The sequence below is a fragment of the Aethalodelphis obliquidens genome, unplaced genomic scaffold (genome assembly GCF_003676395.1).
Source record: "Aethalodelphis obliquidens isolate GAN/ISIS:26980383/991018 unplaced genomic scaffold, ASM367639v1 scaffold20, whole genome shotgun sequence".
In the NCBI taxonomy this organism is placed as follows: Eukaryota; Metazoa; Chordata; class Mammalia; order Artiodactyla; family Delphinidae; genus Aethalodelphis; species Aethalodelphis obliquidens.
In genome coordinates, this window is record NW_020837964.1 from 18,125,775 (window position 1) to 18,144,886 (window position 19,112).

At 51.0% G+C, this 19,112-nt stretch overlaps 1 protein-coding gene and 1 long non-coding RNA gene across 4 annotated transcripts in view; one reads left to right on the forward strand and one right to left on the reverse strand.

Annotated features, from left to right (window-relative positions):
• The window catches only part of SMPD3 (sphingomyelin phosphodiesterase 3), an 82,051-nt gene that overhangs the window by 31,416 nt on the left and 31,523 nt on the right, over positions 1-19,112 (forward strand). The window lies entirely within an intron of this gene.
• Positions 1-19,112, reverse strand: part of LOC113627165 (uncharacterized) — a 67,672-nt gene that overhangs the window by 29,482 nt on the left and 19,078 nt on the right. For all 3 annotated transcript variants that reach the window (XR_003435453.1, XR_003435451.1, XR_003435452.1), the window contains 2 exons: positions 14,592-14,714; positions 11,906-12,148 (listed from right to left, as the gene is read on the reverse strand). This is a non-coding gene — a long non-coding RNA (uncharacterized LOC113627165). The remainder of the gene's footprint in view (positions 1-11,905; positions 12,149-14,591; positions 14,715-19,112) is intronic.

Sequence of the window (19,112 nt, forward strand, 5' to 3'; positions counted from 1 at the left end):
CCTCGGCATTGCTGGTTGGGCTAAATGCTTCTGTCACCCACAGGTTAACCCAGCCAGGAGTCCAGTCTCTCAGGCAACGCTCCCCATGGCCCTGACCCCTGTAGCCTCTTGTCTCCGGGTCCCCCTGTCTCCACATTCTCCCTGTCACCCCTCTGTCCACTCCTTAGGCTTCTCCATGGAATCTGTTTCCTTAAGCTCGAATGCCCGTCATTCCTGGAGCTTGTCCTGGCCCTCTCTGGGCCTCACCCTACACTCTCCCTGTGGGATCTCGTCCGCTCTTTGGCTTCAGTTACCGGCCACCCGTGTGCTGGCCTCATATACTTTTCTACCTCTGGCTTGACTTTCTCTCTAACTGCGCACTTTTATGTCCTACAGCACCTCAGTCCACCTGGATGTCGCTCAGGCACCTCAGTTTCTACCTGCCCAACTCTGACTCACCACCGCCACCCACATGCATACCATCCCTCCCATCTCATAATGAGTCCCCACATCTCATACTGAGCCCTCACATCTACCCAAGTGCCCAGGCCCACCTGTCCCTTGCCCTCCATGTCTCACCAGCCCACCAGCTCTCCAGATTCATCATCTGTGCTTCCCCGCCACCATGTCCCTAGGTGACCAAGGCAACCGGGCCCTGCTGCCTCTGAGCCCTTCCCCTCCCACAGCGCAGCCCGTGTGACCTTTGTAGGACACAAATGAGACACGTCACTCTCTCCACCTGATGTCTGTGGGATCTGGCTGCTGCCAGCCTCATCTCCTGCCACGCCCCTGTTGGCTGGAGCCAAGAGCCGGCACTTTCCCCTACAGATTCTTACCCACGCCATTTCTTCTGTTCCTACTTGGACACAAATCAAGAAACAAAAGCCAGCTCCCATTTGTGGGAGCCTCCCACATCTTAGAGGGACTGCCACCAGGAAACCTGACTGCATCTCCCGGACCCCATGAGTCGGGCTGCTGGTGTGGGAAACCAGGCTGAGCCTACTCCACAGGCAGAGCTGCACAAAACTGAGCAGAGAGGGAGCCTTGATTTGATAAAGAGGGGACACAGCTGTTCCTTATCTGCCCAAAGACGCCCTTAAAGATTTTCTCCAAGTTTTTAACAAAGAGAAAAGCCAGGATTTTCCTGTCCAGGCTGTGTTTTCAAAATACTCTCTCATTCCCCCATCACTTGCTCAGCTTCACAAAAGCAGTTAAATTACCTAGTGCCCTTTAAAATGTCCTCATGATGGGAATCTCGCAGATACTTGTTTATCTTCCAGCTGCAAGGCCTTCACAGGTCACCAAGTCCATGCGGCAGAGCCCTAGCAGAGTCTGGGAGTGTCCTGGGGCCAGAGGCAGGGAAGGAGGCTGGAGCAGGGGATCTGTCAGCGGACCAAGCCAGGCCACACCTGTCCGCCTCTCAGGTGGAAGGCATGGATGGGCTGGTGGGAAGGTTCTCAAAGGCCCACAGGCCTACACCTTGCCAGGCAGCACCCCAGGCCAGTAGGAGAGCACCGAGACCAGAGATCCTCCCCATTTTACAGGCGAGGGGACTGAGGTTCAGGGGGTGAGGGTACTTGCTCCACGCTTCACACTTGGTGTGGAGCAGCTGGTCAGGGATTCTGAACCAGGACCCCAGTCTGCATAGCCCATGCTCCACCCATTCAAAGTCACTTGCTTCGTGTCCTTGAACTTAAAAACAGAAATTTAACACACATAGGGGAGAGTAGAGAGGGGATTATTATGAGCTGTTTCCAAAGGAGGATTAAATCTTTTTTAGATTTTAATACACTGCCATGTTTTCATGACTAGCCTGGATTTCTCTGAGTCCACTTATCTTTTTACAGTTTGACCTTTGAACAGGAAAAATCTCAATGATTTTCCACTGTTTTGAATAAACTGAAATGGATGTATTTTTCTGAATGATTAGGGAATGAAAAACAGAGCCGGTCAGCATTAAAGTCCTTCAGCAGTGATTTTCCCTGGAGGATGGGGTTCACAAAACTACCCCTCATGATGGGGCTCTCGTACCTATTTGTTTGCCTTCCAGCTGCAAGGACTTTACTGCTCATGGTCTACCCAGCAGGAGAGGGGAGCTTCGTCTTGGATTCAGAGGCAGGAGCAGGGCTGGTTCCCCCGCTGCCACACGTCAGGGTGGCCAAAGCTGTGGAGGGTGAGGCAGGAACCTAGGGCTCCACAGTGAACTGATGGGGCAGTGCCAGCATCAGAACTACCCTCAAGGGCATCACCGGGCTCCAGGCCAGTAGGTCCACCTGTTGTCAGAGAGCAGGCTTTCCACACAGGACACTGCCAGGACACTGTAGGGAAGCAGAGGGTGACGTGGAAAAAGCATTCGCAGTGTGGCTGGGACAAATCACTTCAGCTTTCTAAGTCTGTTTTCTTTTCCATAAAATGGTAAAGATAATAGTTACTTGCAGGATTGTTAGGAGGTAAACGTATTTAAGTTGGTGAATACATAGTAAGTGCTCAGTAAATCAGGTTCCATTCCCTGCTCAAGAGCCTAAACTTTTAAAAACACTACTTCCTAACATGTACCATACACTGCCCTACCTTCTTAAGCCATGGAGATGGAATATTATTCCACAATGTCTTCATAACTGAGGTATCCTCTTTACAAAAATGTGGGAATCATAGAATATCAGTCTTCTGTGGGAACCGAGAGCCTGTCCAGGCCAAGCCCTCCCCGCAGTGATCTCACACATTTGAGATTTGCACAGCCATTTACCTTGTGCTTTTTTTCTCTTGATTCTGATTTTTTAAAAAATTGAAACCAGGTTACAATGTTGATCAGAACTGTGTGTTAAATAAAAGCAAGTCGGCTCTGAGTGAGGGCTTCGGGGTCTCTCCTTACAAAGCAAAGCCCAATAGTAGTGGAGGGGCGGTGGCAGCCATTTCTACTGCTTTGTGTTTACTTCTGGATTCACAGCTATGTTTGGGGAGGTAGACGTGGCTGGAAATCTGTTGAATGTCCTGATCTTGACCTTTTATATATGTTTGGTGTAAGGCGGTTTGGTCACTTGTGGGACTTGGGGGCTGTCATCCTGGCCACGGGCTTCCTCCCTGCCCACTCCCAAGGGCTGTGTCGGGCAGCCAGGAATGGCAGTGTATCTTGGCACTGGGCATTGGGCCAGTGGGGACTCATGGTTCCTAACAGGTTGCTGGTGGGGGGGACCTTGACAGTCAGTAAAATTTTCTTCCATGTCCTCACCATCCACTCATTCCTCGTAATCTGCACTTCATGCCCTCCCTTCCCTATTCCTTTTCCAGGAAGGTGCCTCAGTCTCATCCAACACTGCCTCTGCTGCCCTAAACTCCACGCAGTGTACTTTCCCAGCGTCCTCCCACCTCCTCTCCTCCATCCTGTCACCTTGCTGCTTCTAGATGCCCACTCTCCCCACAGCACTATCTTTGGCTTGTTTCTCTGCTCAGCAAACGCCCCTTAGCTGCTCATAAACCTCCTGATGAAACTAACCCTCACCGGCTTCCCGCCTCTGGCTCCCCTGGTCCAGGCCCACATTTGCAGCTGCTAGCCGCCTTCTCAAACTCAACACGTTACAAAACACACTTCCCCCATGCCCTCATTTCTGCTCAAGGCACACTGGCCTCCCAGCCACCCTGTCTCCAAACATGATGATCAGACTCCTGAATTCCTCTTGTCTATCATTTCCACTTCTACCCCCCAACTCCCACCCTCAGCACTTCTTGATGGCCACCCCACTGCCCTGGGGTGTCCAGGGTATCACAGCCACTTCCCCTGGGTGCCACCAGGACAAAGCAGGGAGGGAGCTCCATTTTACAGAGTCAAAAACTGAGATAAAGTTTGGGGCTTGCTTTAGTGACCCAACTGGTTTTATAAGGATGCTCTGCATGTTGGCTGCACCTTCCTCCACTACTGTGCTCAGGCCTCATCTTCTTTGATCTTTATCCATCATCACTTCCACCTGCCCCACCTTGATTCTGTGGGCAGCCCAGCTGGCCATCAGCTCAGCCTCAGTCCATCCCCCGTCCCTTCCCCTCTAACCCCTCACTCCCCACCCTTCTATCCATGACTGCAGGGGAGGCGGGAGCGACTAAGCAGGGATTAAGGACAGGGGCTCCTCTGGGCCCCACAAGCCCAGGCCGCCATCTTGAACTATAGTGGTCACTTTGGTAGAGGATGGTGGATGGTGTCAGGGAACTGCCCTTGCCCTCAGACCCCAGCTCTCGGCCCCTATCTAACCAGGCAGCGTGACCCCCGTAACTGGAGCTCCTCACTCCAACCCCACAGCAGTGCCCCAGTAACAAGTACCCAAGGAGTTTGCCGGTTCTGATCACTGCACTGAGGTGGTCCTGGCAGGAGGACAGGCCTGGGGGAGCAGGGGGACTGGGTTGACCCAGGGGCGGCACACAGGCCAGCGCTGCCTGGACGCTGCCCCCCCAACCATGCCCAGGGGGGCACTCAGACCTTAAACCAGTTCAGCCACATGGTCTCCTCCTGCTGGCTTCTCGTTCTGGACTCTCTCTTCACACCTTAATGCTGACAGCAGCCCTCACCCTCCCGCAGTGGCAGCCAACAATGGCCAGCGGGCTCCCTACTTGGGCAGAACTCACCAGCATCTGCTGCAGAGTCTGAGCGATTCCTGACCTGATATTTCAGATGCTGTGGTCCTGCCACTAAGAGTCTGCTCTGCCTAAATTCTCTCCATCCACTATAGGCTCAGGGCCCACTAATGCTGCTGGTATCCCTGTTCTGTTTATTTTACCTAAAGTACTTTTTGGGCCCTTCATCTGACTTATAAGTCCTTTTCCATGGCTGGGAAACTTTGGAATTAACAAACAAAAAAAAATTAGGATCTATTCCAGTGTTTCCATCCATGGTGATGGAGAAACAGATAAAATGATTCTCAGTCAAACCCTGCAGCAAAGTGAGGATTCGTAGCTGGGAATGCTCGTGCATGCACAGCTGTTTTGAGTCTTGAGTGTCCAGTGTCAGGCTGATTTAAATCCTTTAGCCCACCCACTGTTTATTCTTAACCCCTTCGCTTAGGGATGCCAGATTTAGCGTATAAAAATATAAGACAGTCCTGCCTCTGAGGCCGAGGTGGCAGTGGTGAGACCCGCTGGGGAGGGGAATTCATGCGTCATCTGTGCCTGAAACTCAAAGTAGCATCTGGGGTGACAACACCAACAATGTTCAGGTTGGTGGGGCCATCCGAGTATGTGGACAGCAAGGACCGCCCCTCAGCCCTCCCCTTCTCCCTCCCCCAGGGGCATCTGCCCCCCCCCCCGCCCCCACCCCAGAGCCGTGTGCTTCCTAACACCCATGGAGCAGCCACAGTGTCTAATACTAACACCGGCCCTCGTGGGGCATTCGTGTGTCCGGCTCTGGGCTGCGGACCTTCTGGGGACAGCACTTGATTCGCAGCCCTCGGGGGACAGGCAGAACAATCAGAGATCCCCACTTCTCACACGGGGTCAGACAGGCCGTGAGGCTTGCCCGATGGGCGATAAGCTCAGCGTCCTCTCCTGAGGGTGTAAAACTTGCGTCGCGGGAGTGAGAGCTTGGGGGACGGAGCTCCTTCAGCCTCCAGGGCAGGATAATCAGCCCAGGAATCACAGCCGCAGGAGCACGTGCTCCGAGCCAGGCACTGCGATGGGACTTCGAGTTGCCTTTTACCTCAGGACACCCTGATCTGGTGTTACTGAGCTACTATTCCAACGCTCACTTCAGAGATGTGTTAAACTGAGTCTCAGAGAGGGAACCTGATTAACGCAGAGCCCCCGTGCCGTCGTGCCCAGACTAGCGCTCCTGCTGCTTCCCAGCTCCTCACTTCAGACACAACTGCGCCCAACACAGACCTAGTGTGGGAGGACGTGAGGGACCCACACAGCCTGCCTCCGCCACAAGTGATGTCTTGAGTGCAATGCATCCCCCCTCCTGGGGACTTGACGTCCAGGTCACGGCGCTCTGCCCTCACTGCACTGCCCCCCGCCTGGCCCCCCAGCCTCCCCGACCTCAGCAGCCTCCACAAGACCCTGCCCCCCTGAGCCCAGGGCTCCATCTCTCAAGAAAGGCATTCTCTGCAGGGCCAAAATGAGCCCTCTAGGGACATTTCAAAGAAAAGCGTGAAATACAAAGGCTCTGTAGAGAAGCACAGGAATCTGCACTGAGGATAAAAGGCAGCTGCAAACCAGCTGGTAAAATGCAGTGCCTGCTCGAATCCCACCCTAAAGCCTGCTGGGAGGACAGCTAGAGACAGGTCAGCATTGTCACTGAGGGTCCCTCCCCCACCTACCCACTAGCAGGGCCCTATGAGACCCGACACAGCCCGCAGAGCCCCGCAGTGAGTGCGCCATCAGAAGGGCCATGACAGAGCCTTCTAAAAAGAAGTCCAGGACTTCCCCGGTGGCGCAGTGGTTAAGAATCCACCCGCCAGTGCAGGGGACAGGGGTTCTAGCCCTAATCCAGGAAGATCCCACATGATGCAGAGCAACTAAGCCCGTGTGCCACAACTACTGAGCCTGCGCTCTAGAGCCCATGCTCTGCAACAAGAGAAGCCCGTGCACCACAACAAAGAGTAGCCCCCACTCGCCGCAACTAGAGGAAGCCCATGCGCAGCAATGAAGACCCAATGCAGCCAAAAATAAATAAATAAATTTAAAATAAATAAATAAAAAGAAGTCCAACATCACAACTGTACCCACTCATCCAACACATCATAACTGCCCACCTGCCCCTGGGCAGGTCCAATCCAGGAGTTCTCCACAGTGAAAACCGGCAGATTTGATCATTGCCAGTTGAGAGTAATGAAAATGCTCCCACTAAGTTGCTTCCACTAATAGTGCTTGGCATTTTATGGTGCTTCTCCCATCTTTAGTTTGTGAGCTATTAGCATACAACTCTAACTGAATGGCTACTAGGAGCTGGCAGACACCCCGGGGTGCTGGGACTGTGTTCTTGCCCTCCTGGGGTTCTCAACCCAGGGGAGACAGAGCCATGGTTGAGTTATTTATGTGCAAAATGTACCAGGCACTGGTACAGAGAAATAGGACACGGCCTCTTCCCAAGGATGGGCCAGACACGCCAAATGCCTGGGTCCTGGTCATGGCCTTGGCTGGCTCAACAAATCACAAATTGTGATTTATTCATCAATAAACTGATCGCAACAAAGCCAGCCCAGGTTCACCCACCCAGATCTCAGTGAACGTGTCTGCCACTGTTGCCTAAGCTTTGGCTCTCACAAAAAAATTTCGATATCCACAAAAAAATGTCGATATCACAAAAAAATTTTCAATATTTTCTAAATATTTAAAAAATCTCTCCTCCATTTTCCTAGGAGTTTCCTCTGCCTCTCTTGCTGTTATAAATACACAAATAATAAATACTCATGAATTGACACGCTTTGTCCTAAATGTAACTGAACCTACATAACTGATTGTTTTCCCTTTTCACCTTGGATTCCAAGAAGCTCGAGGCTAAATTTAGATCTTGATCACAGAAGAAAGGTTAGTCATTGTAGTTAGAAATTTTGTATTCTCTTTTCTGACTGGGTTTTAATTTCCCATTTCTATTTTAATAACCTCACTGTCATATCATTTGCTATAAGCCTCCAAAATCCTTTTTTTGATAAGAGGAGGAGAATAAATGAAGTCAATTTTTAAAAAGGCATACTCTCCAGGAATTCTTTCAAGAGGTTATTGATCATTGAAATTATCTTTTTCTGAGGAAGATGGCTTTAATTTATGCCTATAAGCAGGGTTCTCTGCCCTTCCAGGATGCTGTCTCAGATGTGAATTTTACAAATTGATGGAGACAGTGCTCATTGCCTACGTTCTGTTTTCCCTAAATGCCTTTAGCAACCTGTGTGTGAATCAACGCATCTCACCAAGCTACATTTATGATTAAGCAATAATTATAACGTGCCTGGACCTGCACCTCAAATGTTCACCTCAAGTCAAGATGTGTGTCCCCTTTAATCTTTTCCTGATCAAGCTTCTGCCTCATGTCTGGCCCCCACACCCCATTCTCCCTGGGAAGCAATCAGAAGACCACATTAATGAACAAACAGGCTGGAACACCCATCTGATTTTAGAAGATGCCCTCAGGCAAACATTAAATTCTGTCTCCACCTCCCTGCCCCCCATGCACTGTTGTGCTGCTGTGAGCGACTTTCATTCCTAACAGCTGATTCTGTTCAGCAAATGTTTGTAAATGTCGGTGGTGTGTCTCCTCCATGCTACAGTGAGCTTCTGCCCCCTGCAACTGTGTTTTCTGAGGCTTTTGTGTCTCCTAATGGTGCCTGGAACATTTTGAACATGATAAGGAACTCAAATAAAATGAACAATAAGCGTCCCAAACCAGCTAGAGCTTTCAACAAGGCCCTTAATGAAAACACTGAACCGCATCGACATCTGATAAAGGCAAACATCTGGAGATGCCAGTGGCAGATGCCCGATTCTGCTGAGGCTGATGAATGGGCACTGAGTTATCTGGGGCTCAGCAGCATCACTCAGCTGGGCCTGCTGCTACTTCGACGACAGGCTGCCCCCTTCCCAGGACACAATCCCGCCTGGAGAGAGTTGGGAATGATTGCTTGTCCACTCACCAGCCTAAGCCATGCCAGCTGACCACCACCATGGGTCTGTTGACCTGTCCGTACGGAAGAGAAGGACCAGGTTAAATTTATTTTCTCTTTCACTTTTCCATTTCACAGAAATATCGTATTTCTAGACAAAGGTGTTAATTATACCATAGGCACCATCAAATGGCACTGAGTGATAACTAAATGCTTAGGAGGCTGACATGTATATTGTTTCAAGTAGCTCTGTGAGTCATTATCTAATTTACATAAACGGCAAAATAGTGGTATCATAATAGCCCCCTTTTATTCTGGTTTACGCCTCATTGTCTCTGGGTGTAGAATAAGAAGTGAATCACCAGACAGGCCCCGTGGGAAAAATGGCAGGCCGGCTAAGAGCATAGGCTCCAGCATTAGACCCACGGGGCTCGAAAACCCAGCCCTGCTGCTGACCAAGGGCAAAAGCTGTGACCGCTGAGGGCTTCTCGGACGGGATCAGGGTTGAGTACAGAGTGGGGTAAACACCTTGACACTGTGTCCAGCGTAAAGAATGGGCTCCACCTGTGTTAGCTGTTGTTAAGCCTTGGGTTGAGGGCAGAGGGATGTCTCTGGGTTTCCACTCTCAGGGGTGAGGGGCGTGTGCCCACATGAGCCTCCAAACTGTACCCAGCGAGAAGGGGGCGTGAACCAAGGGTTTTACTGCGAAAGGGCAGCCCCTGAGGTGTGCCATCCTGCAGCTGAGCTGGCATCTCTCCAGGGCCCGGGCCATGTTTACTTACATTTCTGAAAGAGGAAGAGGGCTTTCAGCCTAACATGTTTTACTCCAAGTCACCATTTTCTTCTGCGTGTAGCTTGGCTCTTCATGATGGGAGAGGAACATCAGGCCTCCCAGACAGAATGATTCTGTGCATCTTCTTTCATGAAGGCCGGCCAGGCAGCCAGCAGAGTCTTGGAAACCATGAAGTCCTGGCCAGTAGGACAGAAGCTACAGGGCAGCCATGAGTCCCAAGGATGTGACCCCAAACCTTCATCAAAACACCTGCCTTGGGGGAAGAAACCCAACTGTCCCCACTCATAGTGCCTCAGAAATAGGTCTCCACCAAAAGCTACAGATTCCATAAATAAGTTAAAAATCAAATTATCAGAAGAGGAAAATCCCATTTTCCAAGAGTTACCAGATGTCTGGGTAAGAGCCAGGGTGTACCCCAGCCTGGCCCACAGGGCCTGGCAAGTCCGGACACATGTGACTAGGGTTACAGAGGCTGCCCCACTTCTGGTGTCATCAAGAACAAGGTCTCCCACAGAGTGTGCCAAGTCACTGGAGTGGCCCCGCCAAGTACCAGTGCCTTTTCGTTTCCAATTTGGGCAGAAAGCTTTCTTTTCTATGTTCTATTCTTAGAAACAGTGTTTCAGGCTGTCGTGATAGCCCCTGATTCTGCACTGGGCTGGGCCACAAACAGTCTCTGGGGGCTGGAGCCTCAGTGACAGGTGGGCCAGGGACACAGGTGACTCCCCTCCTGCTCCCTGAGGGACCCTGACTCATCCTGCAGTCCTGCTACTAAAGGTTTCCCACCAGACCCTCCTCATCTACCAGCACTGCACACCCACCCTTGCGTTTGCTAAGCTGTGGTCACGGGGACTCCAAGAGAAAACACAGAAACCAGGCCAGGGGTGTGATGCTGCCCCTCATCCCAGCCACGCCACAGCCTCACCGGGAGGACTGGTGCTCCCTGCAGTATAAAGCTCACGGGCTTTCTGACAGCTGCTCAAGGGCCTTGGTGCCTTTAGTCACAGGCATTCTGTAAAAAGGGGAAGCTTCTCTCCTCCGTTGTAGGAGGATCCAGTGGTATATCCCTCAGGGTGCTGGCCAAGCCTCAGGGTTGAAGTGAGCCAGGGTAAATTATCCTGCAGGTGATCAAACATCAGCAAATGCATCCTAATTCACCTCATTTAAAACTTTTGTTTTCCATAAAGGATTAAGCCAGGAAAGAATTTAATCACACCAAATCCACTTCCAAAATGGTTACAGATCCCATGATCAAGAGTAATGATTAGGGGTTTCCCTGGTGGCGCAGTGGTTAAGAATCTGCCTGCCAATGCAGGGGACACGGGTTCCATCCCTGGTCCGGGAAGATTCCACATGCCACGGAGCAACTAAGCCCGTGCGTCACAACTACTGGGCCTGCGCTCTAGAGCATGCGAGGCACAACTACTGAAGCCCGCGCGCCTAGAGCCCGTGCTCTGCAACAAGAGAAGCCACCGCAATGAGAAGCCTGCGCACCGCAACAAAAAGTAGCCCCTGCTCAACGCAACTAGGGAAAGCCCGCGCGCAGCAATGAAGACCCAATGGAGTCAAAAATTAATTAATTAATTAATTAATTTTTTTTAAAAAAAAGGGGGCTTCCCTGGTGGCGCAGTGGTTGAGAGTCTGCCTGCCGATGCAGGGGACGGGTTCGTGCCCCGGTCTGGGAAGATCCCACATGCCACGGAGCGGCTGGGCCCATGAGCCATGGCCGCTGAGCCTACGCGTCCAGAGCCTGTGCTCCGCAATGGGAGAGGCCACAACAGTGAGAGGCCTGCGTACCGCAAAAAAAAAAAGAGTAGCTCCTGCTCGCTGAAACTAGAGAAAGCCCACACGCAGCAACTAAGACCCAATGCAACCAAAAACTTTAAAAATAATAATAATAAGAGCAAAGCTAAATAAATGTCTTAAAAAAAAAAAAAAGAGGCAAGACTAGCTCCTCATCAATCCAGGAACAAAGCCTCCTCACCAGCAAGTCAACAGAGTGGGCCTCAGTCCCAATGAGCCATTCTTGTCCTTCTCAGCATCTTCCTGGAAGCCTCCTAACTCAGCACACACTGGCTTCCCAGGGGAATGATGTGCCAACTTGGGGGTACGTTCCGGACTGAGATACCAGCAGGAGAGGCTCTGACCAGCCATTGCCTTAAACCCTCAGTCACGGTACCCACCAGGCTGTACAACCAATCAGACCATTAGAAGAACGCCCCACGCCTTCCACCACCAGCATAAACGTGTCTTCTGACCTCATGTGGACCCTGCTGTGTGGGGCTCCCACCACTGGTACCAAGACGAAAAGCCCGACTGAGTCATGATTCTGGCCTAAAGCTTACCCTCAGATGATGACAAATGTACTGCCAGGATCAATCCCAGGCTCACAGCCCTTAGCACATGGATGCAGTCCCCTTCCCGGGGCTGGTATATCTCACATCACCCCCATTTTATGGGGGAGACAAACTGAGGGTGCTGTATCGCTCAGGGCTCAGTCGGAGGCAGAATCATGCAAGCATGATGGCATAAGGAGATTATTATAGGAGTCAGACCTTACCAATTGTGAGAGGAGCTGGAGAAGCAACAGTCCAAAAGAGGGACTTGATGGACCAGAGGTAGGTCATTAGCTGGCCCTGGTGTGGGTGAGGGCGTGTTGGAGCTTTGCAGAGAGGTCTGGAAGGCAGGCCCGTGCAGTGAAGGGAGGCTGGGGTAGGAGTCTGCGGAACGTTGTTGGCTCTTAGTGGCCACCACCTCCATGAATTTGCAGAGAAGGGTCTGGGATCTCTGTTGGTCAGCTGGGCTGGCAGTCGAGAAAGAACCGGGGACAAAAATGTCAATCCAATCTGAAAGTAACAGATCCAATCACAATCCCCAATAATCTGATTATTATTTGGCCTATGTGACTCCCAAACCACCAGTTAGAAGAGAAATTCTCTCCCACTCAGAGCTGGTCAGAAGTTTTCCATGTCCGTGAGCTCAGTGGCTGAGAGTTTTATGATCCTCAGGCACAGAAGGGGAAGGAAGGGCCAGCCGCAATTACTGGTTGACCTCCCAGCTTCGGTTTTGAACAGGGCAGTGTTCCAGGTATCCAGGTACTTTTGTCAGGACTTGAAAGATGTGACCATGGCAGGATGAGGCTGCCGGTGTGCACGTGGCCAGTCTGAAAGTTGCCCCCATCTATGTCTGGGACACATGACTGTGTGTACCTATAATGTATAGTACTGAAAAAGTTTGTCTCTTCCACTTAAATTTTTCTTAAAGCTGTCGGAAAGTACTGGTTGGTTCTTCTTGTCTGAGTCTAATCCAACCATCACTGTTGTCTAACTCACTGGACCAGCTTCTATATCTTGATAAATGTTGACAGAGCCACTACATTGAATTAGAAGCTGATTATATCTGATTTACCCTGTAACAGGGTTAGGTCCATTTCCTGGGATGTAGCAGAAGGGCCCGATGGTCACCAAGATGATCCATAATTGCCTCTTAAAATTGCAGCCCAAATGGGTCACGCCAACAGGTCCCTCAACTAAGGGGGACACCCAAGCAGAGCTGGGCAAGACTGGACAAGAAGCACCATGGCTGCCAGTACCTCCATAAAGCCCTTGACCCAGGACCACATCACCCCTGATGCTTCTGTTTGAGGGTGGCCCCTTCCAGAGGCCACTTGCCAAAGGCAAGAAATGAGACCAGGAGGCTCTGTGACAGGATAGATTGAGAAGAGCTTTGGTTTCAGAATCACATGGACCTGGGTTCAAATCACAGCTCCTCCACTGTGATCTTGGGCAGCACGCTTTACTTCTCTGGGCCTCAGTTTCCTCATCTGTAAAATGGTAACGACAACAGTAGCCACCCTGATATGGTGTAGAATGGGGAGGTGTGATGATGTCAGGAACTCAGTGTAAGCCCCACAGAGCCAAGGGCTTCGGGGTATCATGGGTGTCACTGATGTGACCGTGTTTGTCACCAGGCACTCTTCTCTGGACGTGGGCACTACAGAAGCAATGTCGATACCTGGCAGCTGGCCAAGTCCTCTAATCAGTGAAGACAGGGAACCTGGCGGTCTGGGCAAGAAGCAGCTGACTGGGCTCTGAGTCACCCAGGAGAAATGGGGACCACCACCCTCCCCCCATATTGCAGTCAGCTACATCTGGGGGAGCCTGGGCCTGGAGGGTCCTAGTATGTGGGTGTCCCCAAATGAAATGGATGGCACTTAGCTCTTCTGGAACCCCATGGGACTAGAAGGGGTCCCTTCCACTCCCACTCCCCTCCATCCCACATAGCAGCTGTGCTGGGGGGGAAGGAAGGCGGAGGCCACCACTGTTGTCCTGTTTACATGCAAAGCCTGTGAAGACCAGGGACCAGTCCTCAAAAATGAAGTGAGGTGGTAACAGATGTGCAGTGGAGCATCAGGCCCCGGAGCAGTGGCAGCCGGATGGTAGCTCCTCCCACCTCACCTGCCGCCACTGCCTGCTGCACCTCCACCCTGAACCCAGAGCAGGAGCCCACCTAGTAGGAGAGGCCAGAAGTCCCCACCTGGGCAAAGCCAGGCCTCACCCTTCAGCCCAGCCAGGCCTGATTTTGAATCCTGAAGTGACCTCCCCCCACCCACACACAGAGGGACAGTTTTCTTCCTTCAGTGTTTGAATGAGAGGCCAAGAGCCCGAGGAAGCTCAGGGAGAAGCTCCTCGGCCCAAGGAGGCCTGGGGGATCTGTTCTCTTTTTTCTGAGCCAACAGCTACAGGCTCAGTGTTTTAAAATGTTTGAATCAACAGAGGAACTGTTTATCAATATTTAAAAAAAGAAATGTAATTAGAGGTTGGCAAACCCCCAGGGCTCCAGGCCATAGATGTCAAAGGCTTCCTTGACCTGGAGCCGGGCGGAGGGGTTGGGGGGAGACAGGGTGGAAAGCCACGGCAGACACGGGCTGCTCTGCCATAAACCCCACTGGGCAGGGCTCCCTGCTGAGGCTCGTGAAAGCCTCCGTGGCCAATGGAATGGCATTTCACATGCGTCCACGTTTTCCTTTCTTAGGTGGTTTTTCTTTCTAAACTTGGGAATACAGACATTCTATTTTAAGAACATTAATTACTGTCCAATTTTAATGTAACTAATGCGAACAAAAAAACCCAACTTTGAACCAAGGAAAGGAAACAATTTATGGGGTGATTTTGTGTTCACATCCCTCAAGATTGCCTGAGAACATTTGTCTAATGCATTTATTTCTGGTCAAGAGAAGTGAATACCTGACTTTTTGGTGGTTTCTGGAGAACGAGGTGAGGGCTGGCCACATCTGCCTCAGAGATGCCAGCTCAGTCCACCTCAGGCCAGGATGCCTCCTCGGGGCTCAAAGAGGTAGTGTCAGGAACCTAAAAATAGAGAGGGATTCGGCAGCCACCTTGACACACGGTTTTCTCATCCCAGGGACTGCCACGTAGGGCCCTCCTGTTCCAGCTATTCTAAGTGAAACAGAAAAAAAGTAAGACTATCTGAGACCTAAATAAAAACAGTGCTATATCTTAGCTACTTTTTTTTTTCTGCTTTCTTCCGCCTTCTCCCAAGTGCTCTTTCTGGCTCCGTCCTCACCAAGCCAAAAATGGGATACGTCTCAAGTTTCTGTCCTTGACCCCTTTTTTCCCTCCGCCTGCCTTCCTTGAAAACGGACGTCCACAGCTGTGGCTTCAGCTTGGGGTCCACGTGGCCACAGCCCCGCACGTTCCAGGCACTGCCCGCCTCTTGGACTGCCCCTCTCCCAGTATGAAGCCCCAACATCCTGGAACCAGATTTGGCATCTCCCTCTGGAGGGTCACATTTGGGGTATGTTGTCCCTCCTGGTCGTCAGTCCCCATGGCTCTGTCTGTATGCAGGTGGCCAGGTCCCAGCCCCTAGCCCCTCTAGAGCTCACCTGAGGCAGGGCTGGGAGCACCAGGTGCTGCCTGCAGGAGGCCTGCAGGAGGTCATACTGACTGCCGGGGAGATCGGGAAGGCTTCCCTGAGGAAGACTTTTCCTCTGAGGCCTGAAGCTGAGGAGCAGCCAGCCAGCCAAGGCAGGGGGGTTCCAGCATGAGGGGACAGAGTGAGGAAAGACCCTGCCTGCGAGGGACCAGGACCATGGAGGAAACAGAAGGGCTCTGGCGGTACAAGCAGAGGAGGAGAAGACTGGCAAAGAGTGAGACGTGACACGGTGGTGGGCTCAGGGCATGGATTTTATTCTGGGGGCAATGAAAGAGTTTTAAGCTTGGAAGGCACTCAGGTTTGCACGCAGAAAGATCACTTTGGCTTCTGTGTGAGAACAGATGGTGGGGGCCAGGCTGAAGGACCAGGTGAGAGACAATGAGCTTGGCCAGCGTGTCCTCACAGCACCTGCCCAGCCCCACAGCGATAGCTCTACCCGGTTCCTGCGGGTTCATACCTTCCAAGCCTCACCAGCATTCTGTCCTGAGCAACAGCCCTTGGACCAATCCACACTCTGGTGCTAAGGACAAATAGTGGCAGCATCCACCTCAAGTCCCTCTGGGACAGGAGGGTGGCAGCAGAGAGGGGGGAGGGTGGTGGCTACAAGCCTTCCCAGACCCCTGGGGTGTTCCTCCCTGGTCTGTGGGTGCCTCCTGAGCATTAGGCAGCCCTGGAGGGTCAAAACGCTAGCCAGGAGGGGGCCATCGATAAGCCTTCCCCAGAGTCTGGGCTCTGCCACTCTCTAGCCGTGTGACTCAGACAAGTCACTTACCCTCCCCGAGCCTCAGTTTCCCTCTCTGAGTATGGGAACAATAACACCCCAACCTTCCCAGGCTGTTCAGAGAATTAAACAAGAGGTTCTGCATGCAGCATCCTTAGCGCAGTTTCTGGCACACAGCGGGTGCCCCCAAAAAGGTTGATGATGATGATGATGATGGTAGTGATCTCAGCCAGCTGCAAGCGCTACCACCAACACACATGAGTTCACAGAGGTCTTTTAACATTTAAGGCTAAATGTTTGCCTATCTCCCTTTATATAAGGCAGCCTAATGGATGCACTAGTTCAAACAATTAGGAGCAGTTTTCTCACAGCTCCTGCTGTCCCAACTGGTACGTACAGAGGGAACTGAACCTTTTGGTGACTGACTTTCTGGTCTGGCTAGAAACCATTTTATTAATTCAGCCAAGGTTCCTTGAGTGCCTCTCAGGGACTGGGCTCCATGCTCTGCACTCGGGGGGCTCTGGGCTGCTAGCACAAAGCCCGGTGGGTGGGCAGTTGAAGGGAGGGGCTTGACAGCTGCAGAGCTGAGCCTTAGAGGCTGGGTGCCATGTAGATGGACTGGGGAGGGTGTTCCAGACACAGGGGACAGCATGTGCAAAGGCACGGAGGCGTGAAAGAGCATGGCATGTTCCAGGAAAGAGGAAAGCTAGAGGTTGAGGCCATCACAATGAATCACTGGGAGGAAGAAAAAGGCAGACGTGAGGCTGAGGAGGGGGGGCCCCATCACCAAGGGCCCCCAAGCCAGGCAAGGTAGGGGGATTTGTTCTGTGCACAGAGAGAGATCTGAGATGCTGGGCAAGGGCAGGATGAACTCAGACTGCTCGTGGCGGGGATCACGGGCTTTGGACACGGAGCATGATGGAAGGGGCCACACCCAGGCTTACTGGCTGTGCCACCATGCGGGCAAGAAATGAGGAGGCCTGAGGGGAAATGACAGCCAGAGAAGGGGGGCAGCAGGGACTGGAAATGGACCACAGAGCTGGGAGGAACTGGCTCTGGACAGGACACATCGAGGGTGAGGAAGAGGCCAAGGACAAAGCCTGCCCACCCGACTGAAGGGGCCGGGGCTGCCGGGGCTGGGAGCTGGAGCAGAGAGGGCAGGGTGGTCCCTGGGGACAGGACTCTGACTCCTGCCTTCCCTCCACTGCTTTCAATCTCCTCTCTGTCTTTCTCTCTTCTTTAAGTGCCACCAACAGGAAACCAAATACTTTTTTGTTTTGAATTTTTGAATTTTGTTTATTTTTTTATACAGCAGCTTCTTATTAGTTACCTATTTTATATGTATTAGTGTATATACGTCAATCCCAACCTCCCAATTCATCCCACCAGGAAACCAAATACTTTTTAATTGTTTAATATATTTCCTTGTTTTTACTCTAAAAAAAAATGAGCAAGTGGAATGTTTTCTATTTCCTCCTCAAACAGAAAAGCAAAATTACCTATACATGAGCATTCATGTGCATGAATCTCTCAATTTTTATTTTCCCTGGATGTATTAAAAAAAAAAAAGGCATTTCAGGCACCAGGGTGAGATTTGGCAACATCATTTGGTGCCCAGCTGGCCCTGGGTGCCCTCCACCCCACCGCAAGAGAGACTCAGGCTGGCGGCCACGACTGAGCTCATCACTCAAGGGCTTGAGTGAGACCCTGACATGACAGCTCTTTACCCGTAGGATCTGCAAATCTTCCCTCAGAGACAGAGGGCACGTTCTTAAACCCCGGGACGATGACATTTTGATAAAGTTTTTTTTTAAAAAAAAAACGATTTCACTTTGCAAGACAAACAGCTTAATAAAATAGAATCTTTTTTGGTAACCACCCATACACCAATCAATCTGTCACTCGGAAAACTTTCCTGAGACGTGTGAAATGAGGCCACTCTGGTGTTCTATGGGAAGAGAGAGCCCCCCAGGAAGCCTTCTTCTCACCCAGATGACACCTGCCACCCCAAAACAGGGAAACAATCTGATTGAGAGCACAGGAAATACACGGCTAATTAGTTGCTCAATCAATACTGACTTTTGGAAGATGAGCATGAGGCAACTGTTCCAGTGTTTACAGGCAGCCACCCACACATCCACATCATGAGTGTATCTCACCTCTTGTTTCCTTTCAATTCCATCCCTATTGGGAACAAAACACAAAAGTGGTTCCCACCCTGGGGGCCTGCAGAGTGAGCCGTACCATGTGGCCCGTTCTGTGCTGCAGCCATTCAAATAAGAACTCAAAGGGTCAACACCAACAAAAATCAAACGGACAGGTTTCAGTCATAAAGCACATCCCCTCTGTGCCCATTTGAGGCTACCGTCAGAATCAAGACCCTCCCTTCACTCACTCCATCTTCCCATCTCTGCTTGGCTGCTTCGTGTTTTTTCCACCTTTATTTTCCCTTAGCCCTAATTCTCTCACTGCTTAAAAAAAAAGTCATATTATATTGTACATAGAACACAGTTTAAGTCATCTTGAATTGTTTTTAGAACAAGATGGAATAAATCTCAGTTAATCAGAATCTCCCTCAAAGCAGCTCTAACTGCAGAATTCTCCTGAGTTAACCTTGGAAGGGAAGCAGGCGCCACAGTGTTAGATACTAAGCAGCAGTGTCTGAACACAGTAGGCCCTCAAGGAACGTCAATTAATTTGTTTTTAGATGATGGAATCTGCAAAGCCTCAGGAGAAAGTAAGGTGAACTGAGTAGTAACTACGCTGAAAGAAATAAATGACCAAAATACTACTAACAGGAACAGAACAGAACAACAACAACAAAAAATGGCTGTAATTCCATGACTATAAAAGAATGGAAAAACATCTGGATGTAGTAGTTTGCCTAACTGAAACAACAGAACAAAGGAATCAGTGATGTTGAGGATAAAATAAAACATCCAACCAGAAATGGAGACACAGAAAACAAACAAAGGTGCAAATAACTGATCTGGAAAATGGGAAATGGGGTTGCAGCCCAAAAATAGGAGAGAGAGAGATGGATGGGATGAGGCATACGATGAGGAAAACATCTGGAAAGAAATAATACGAG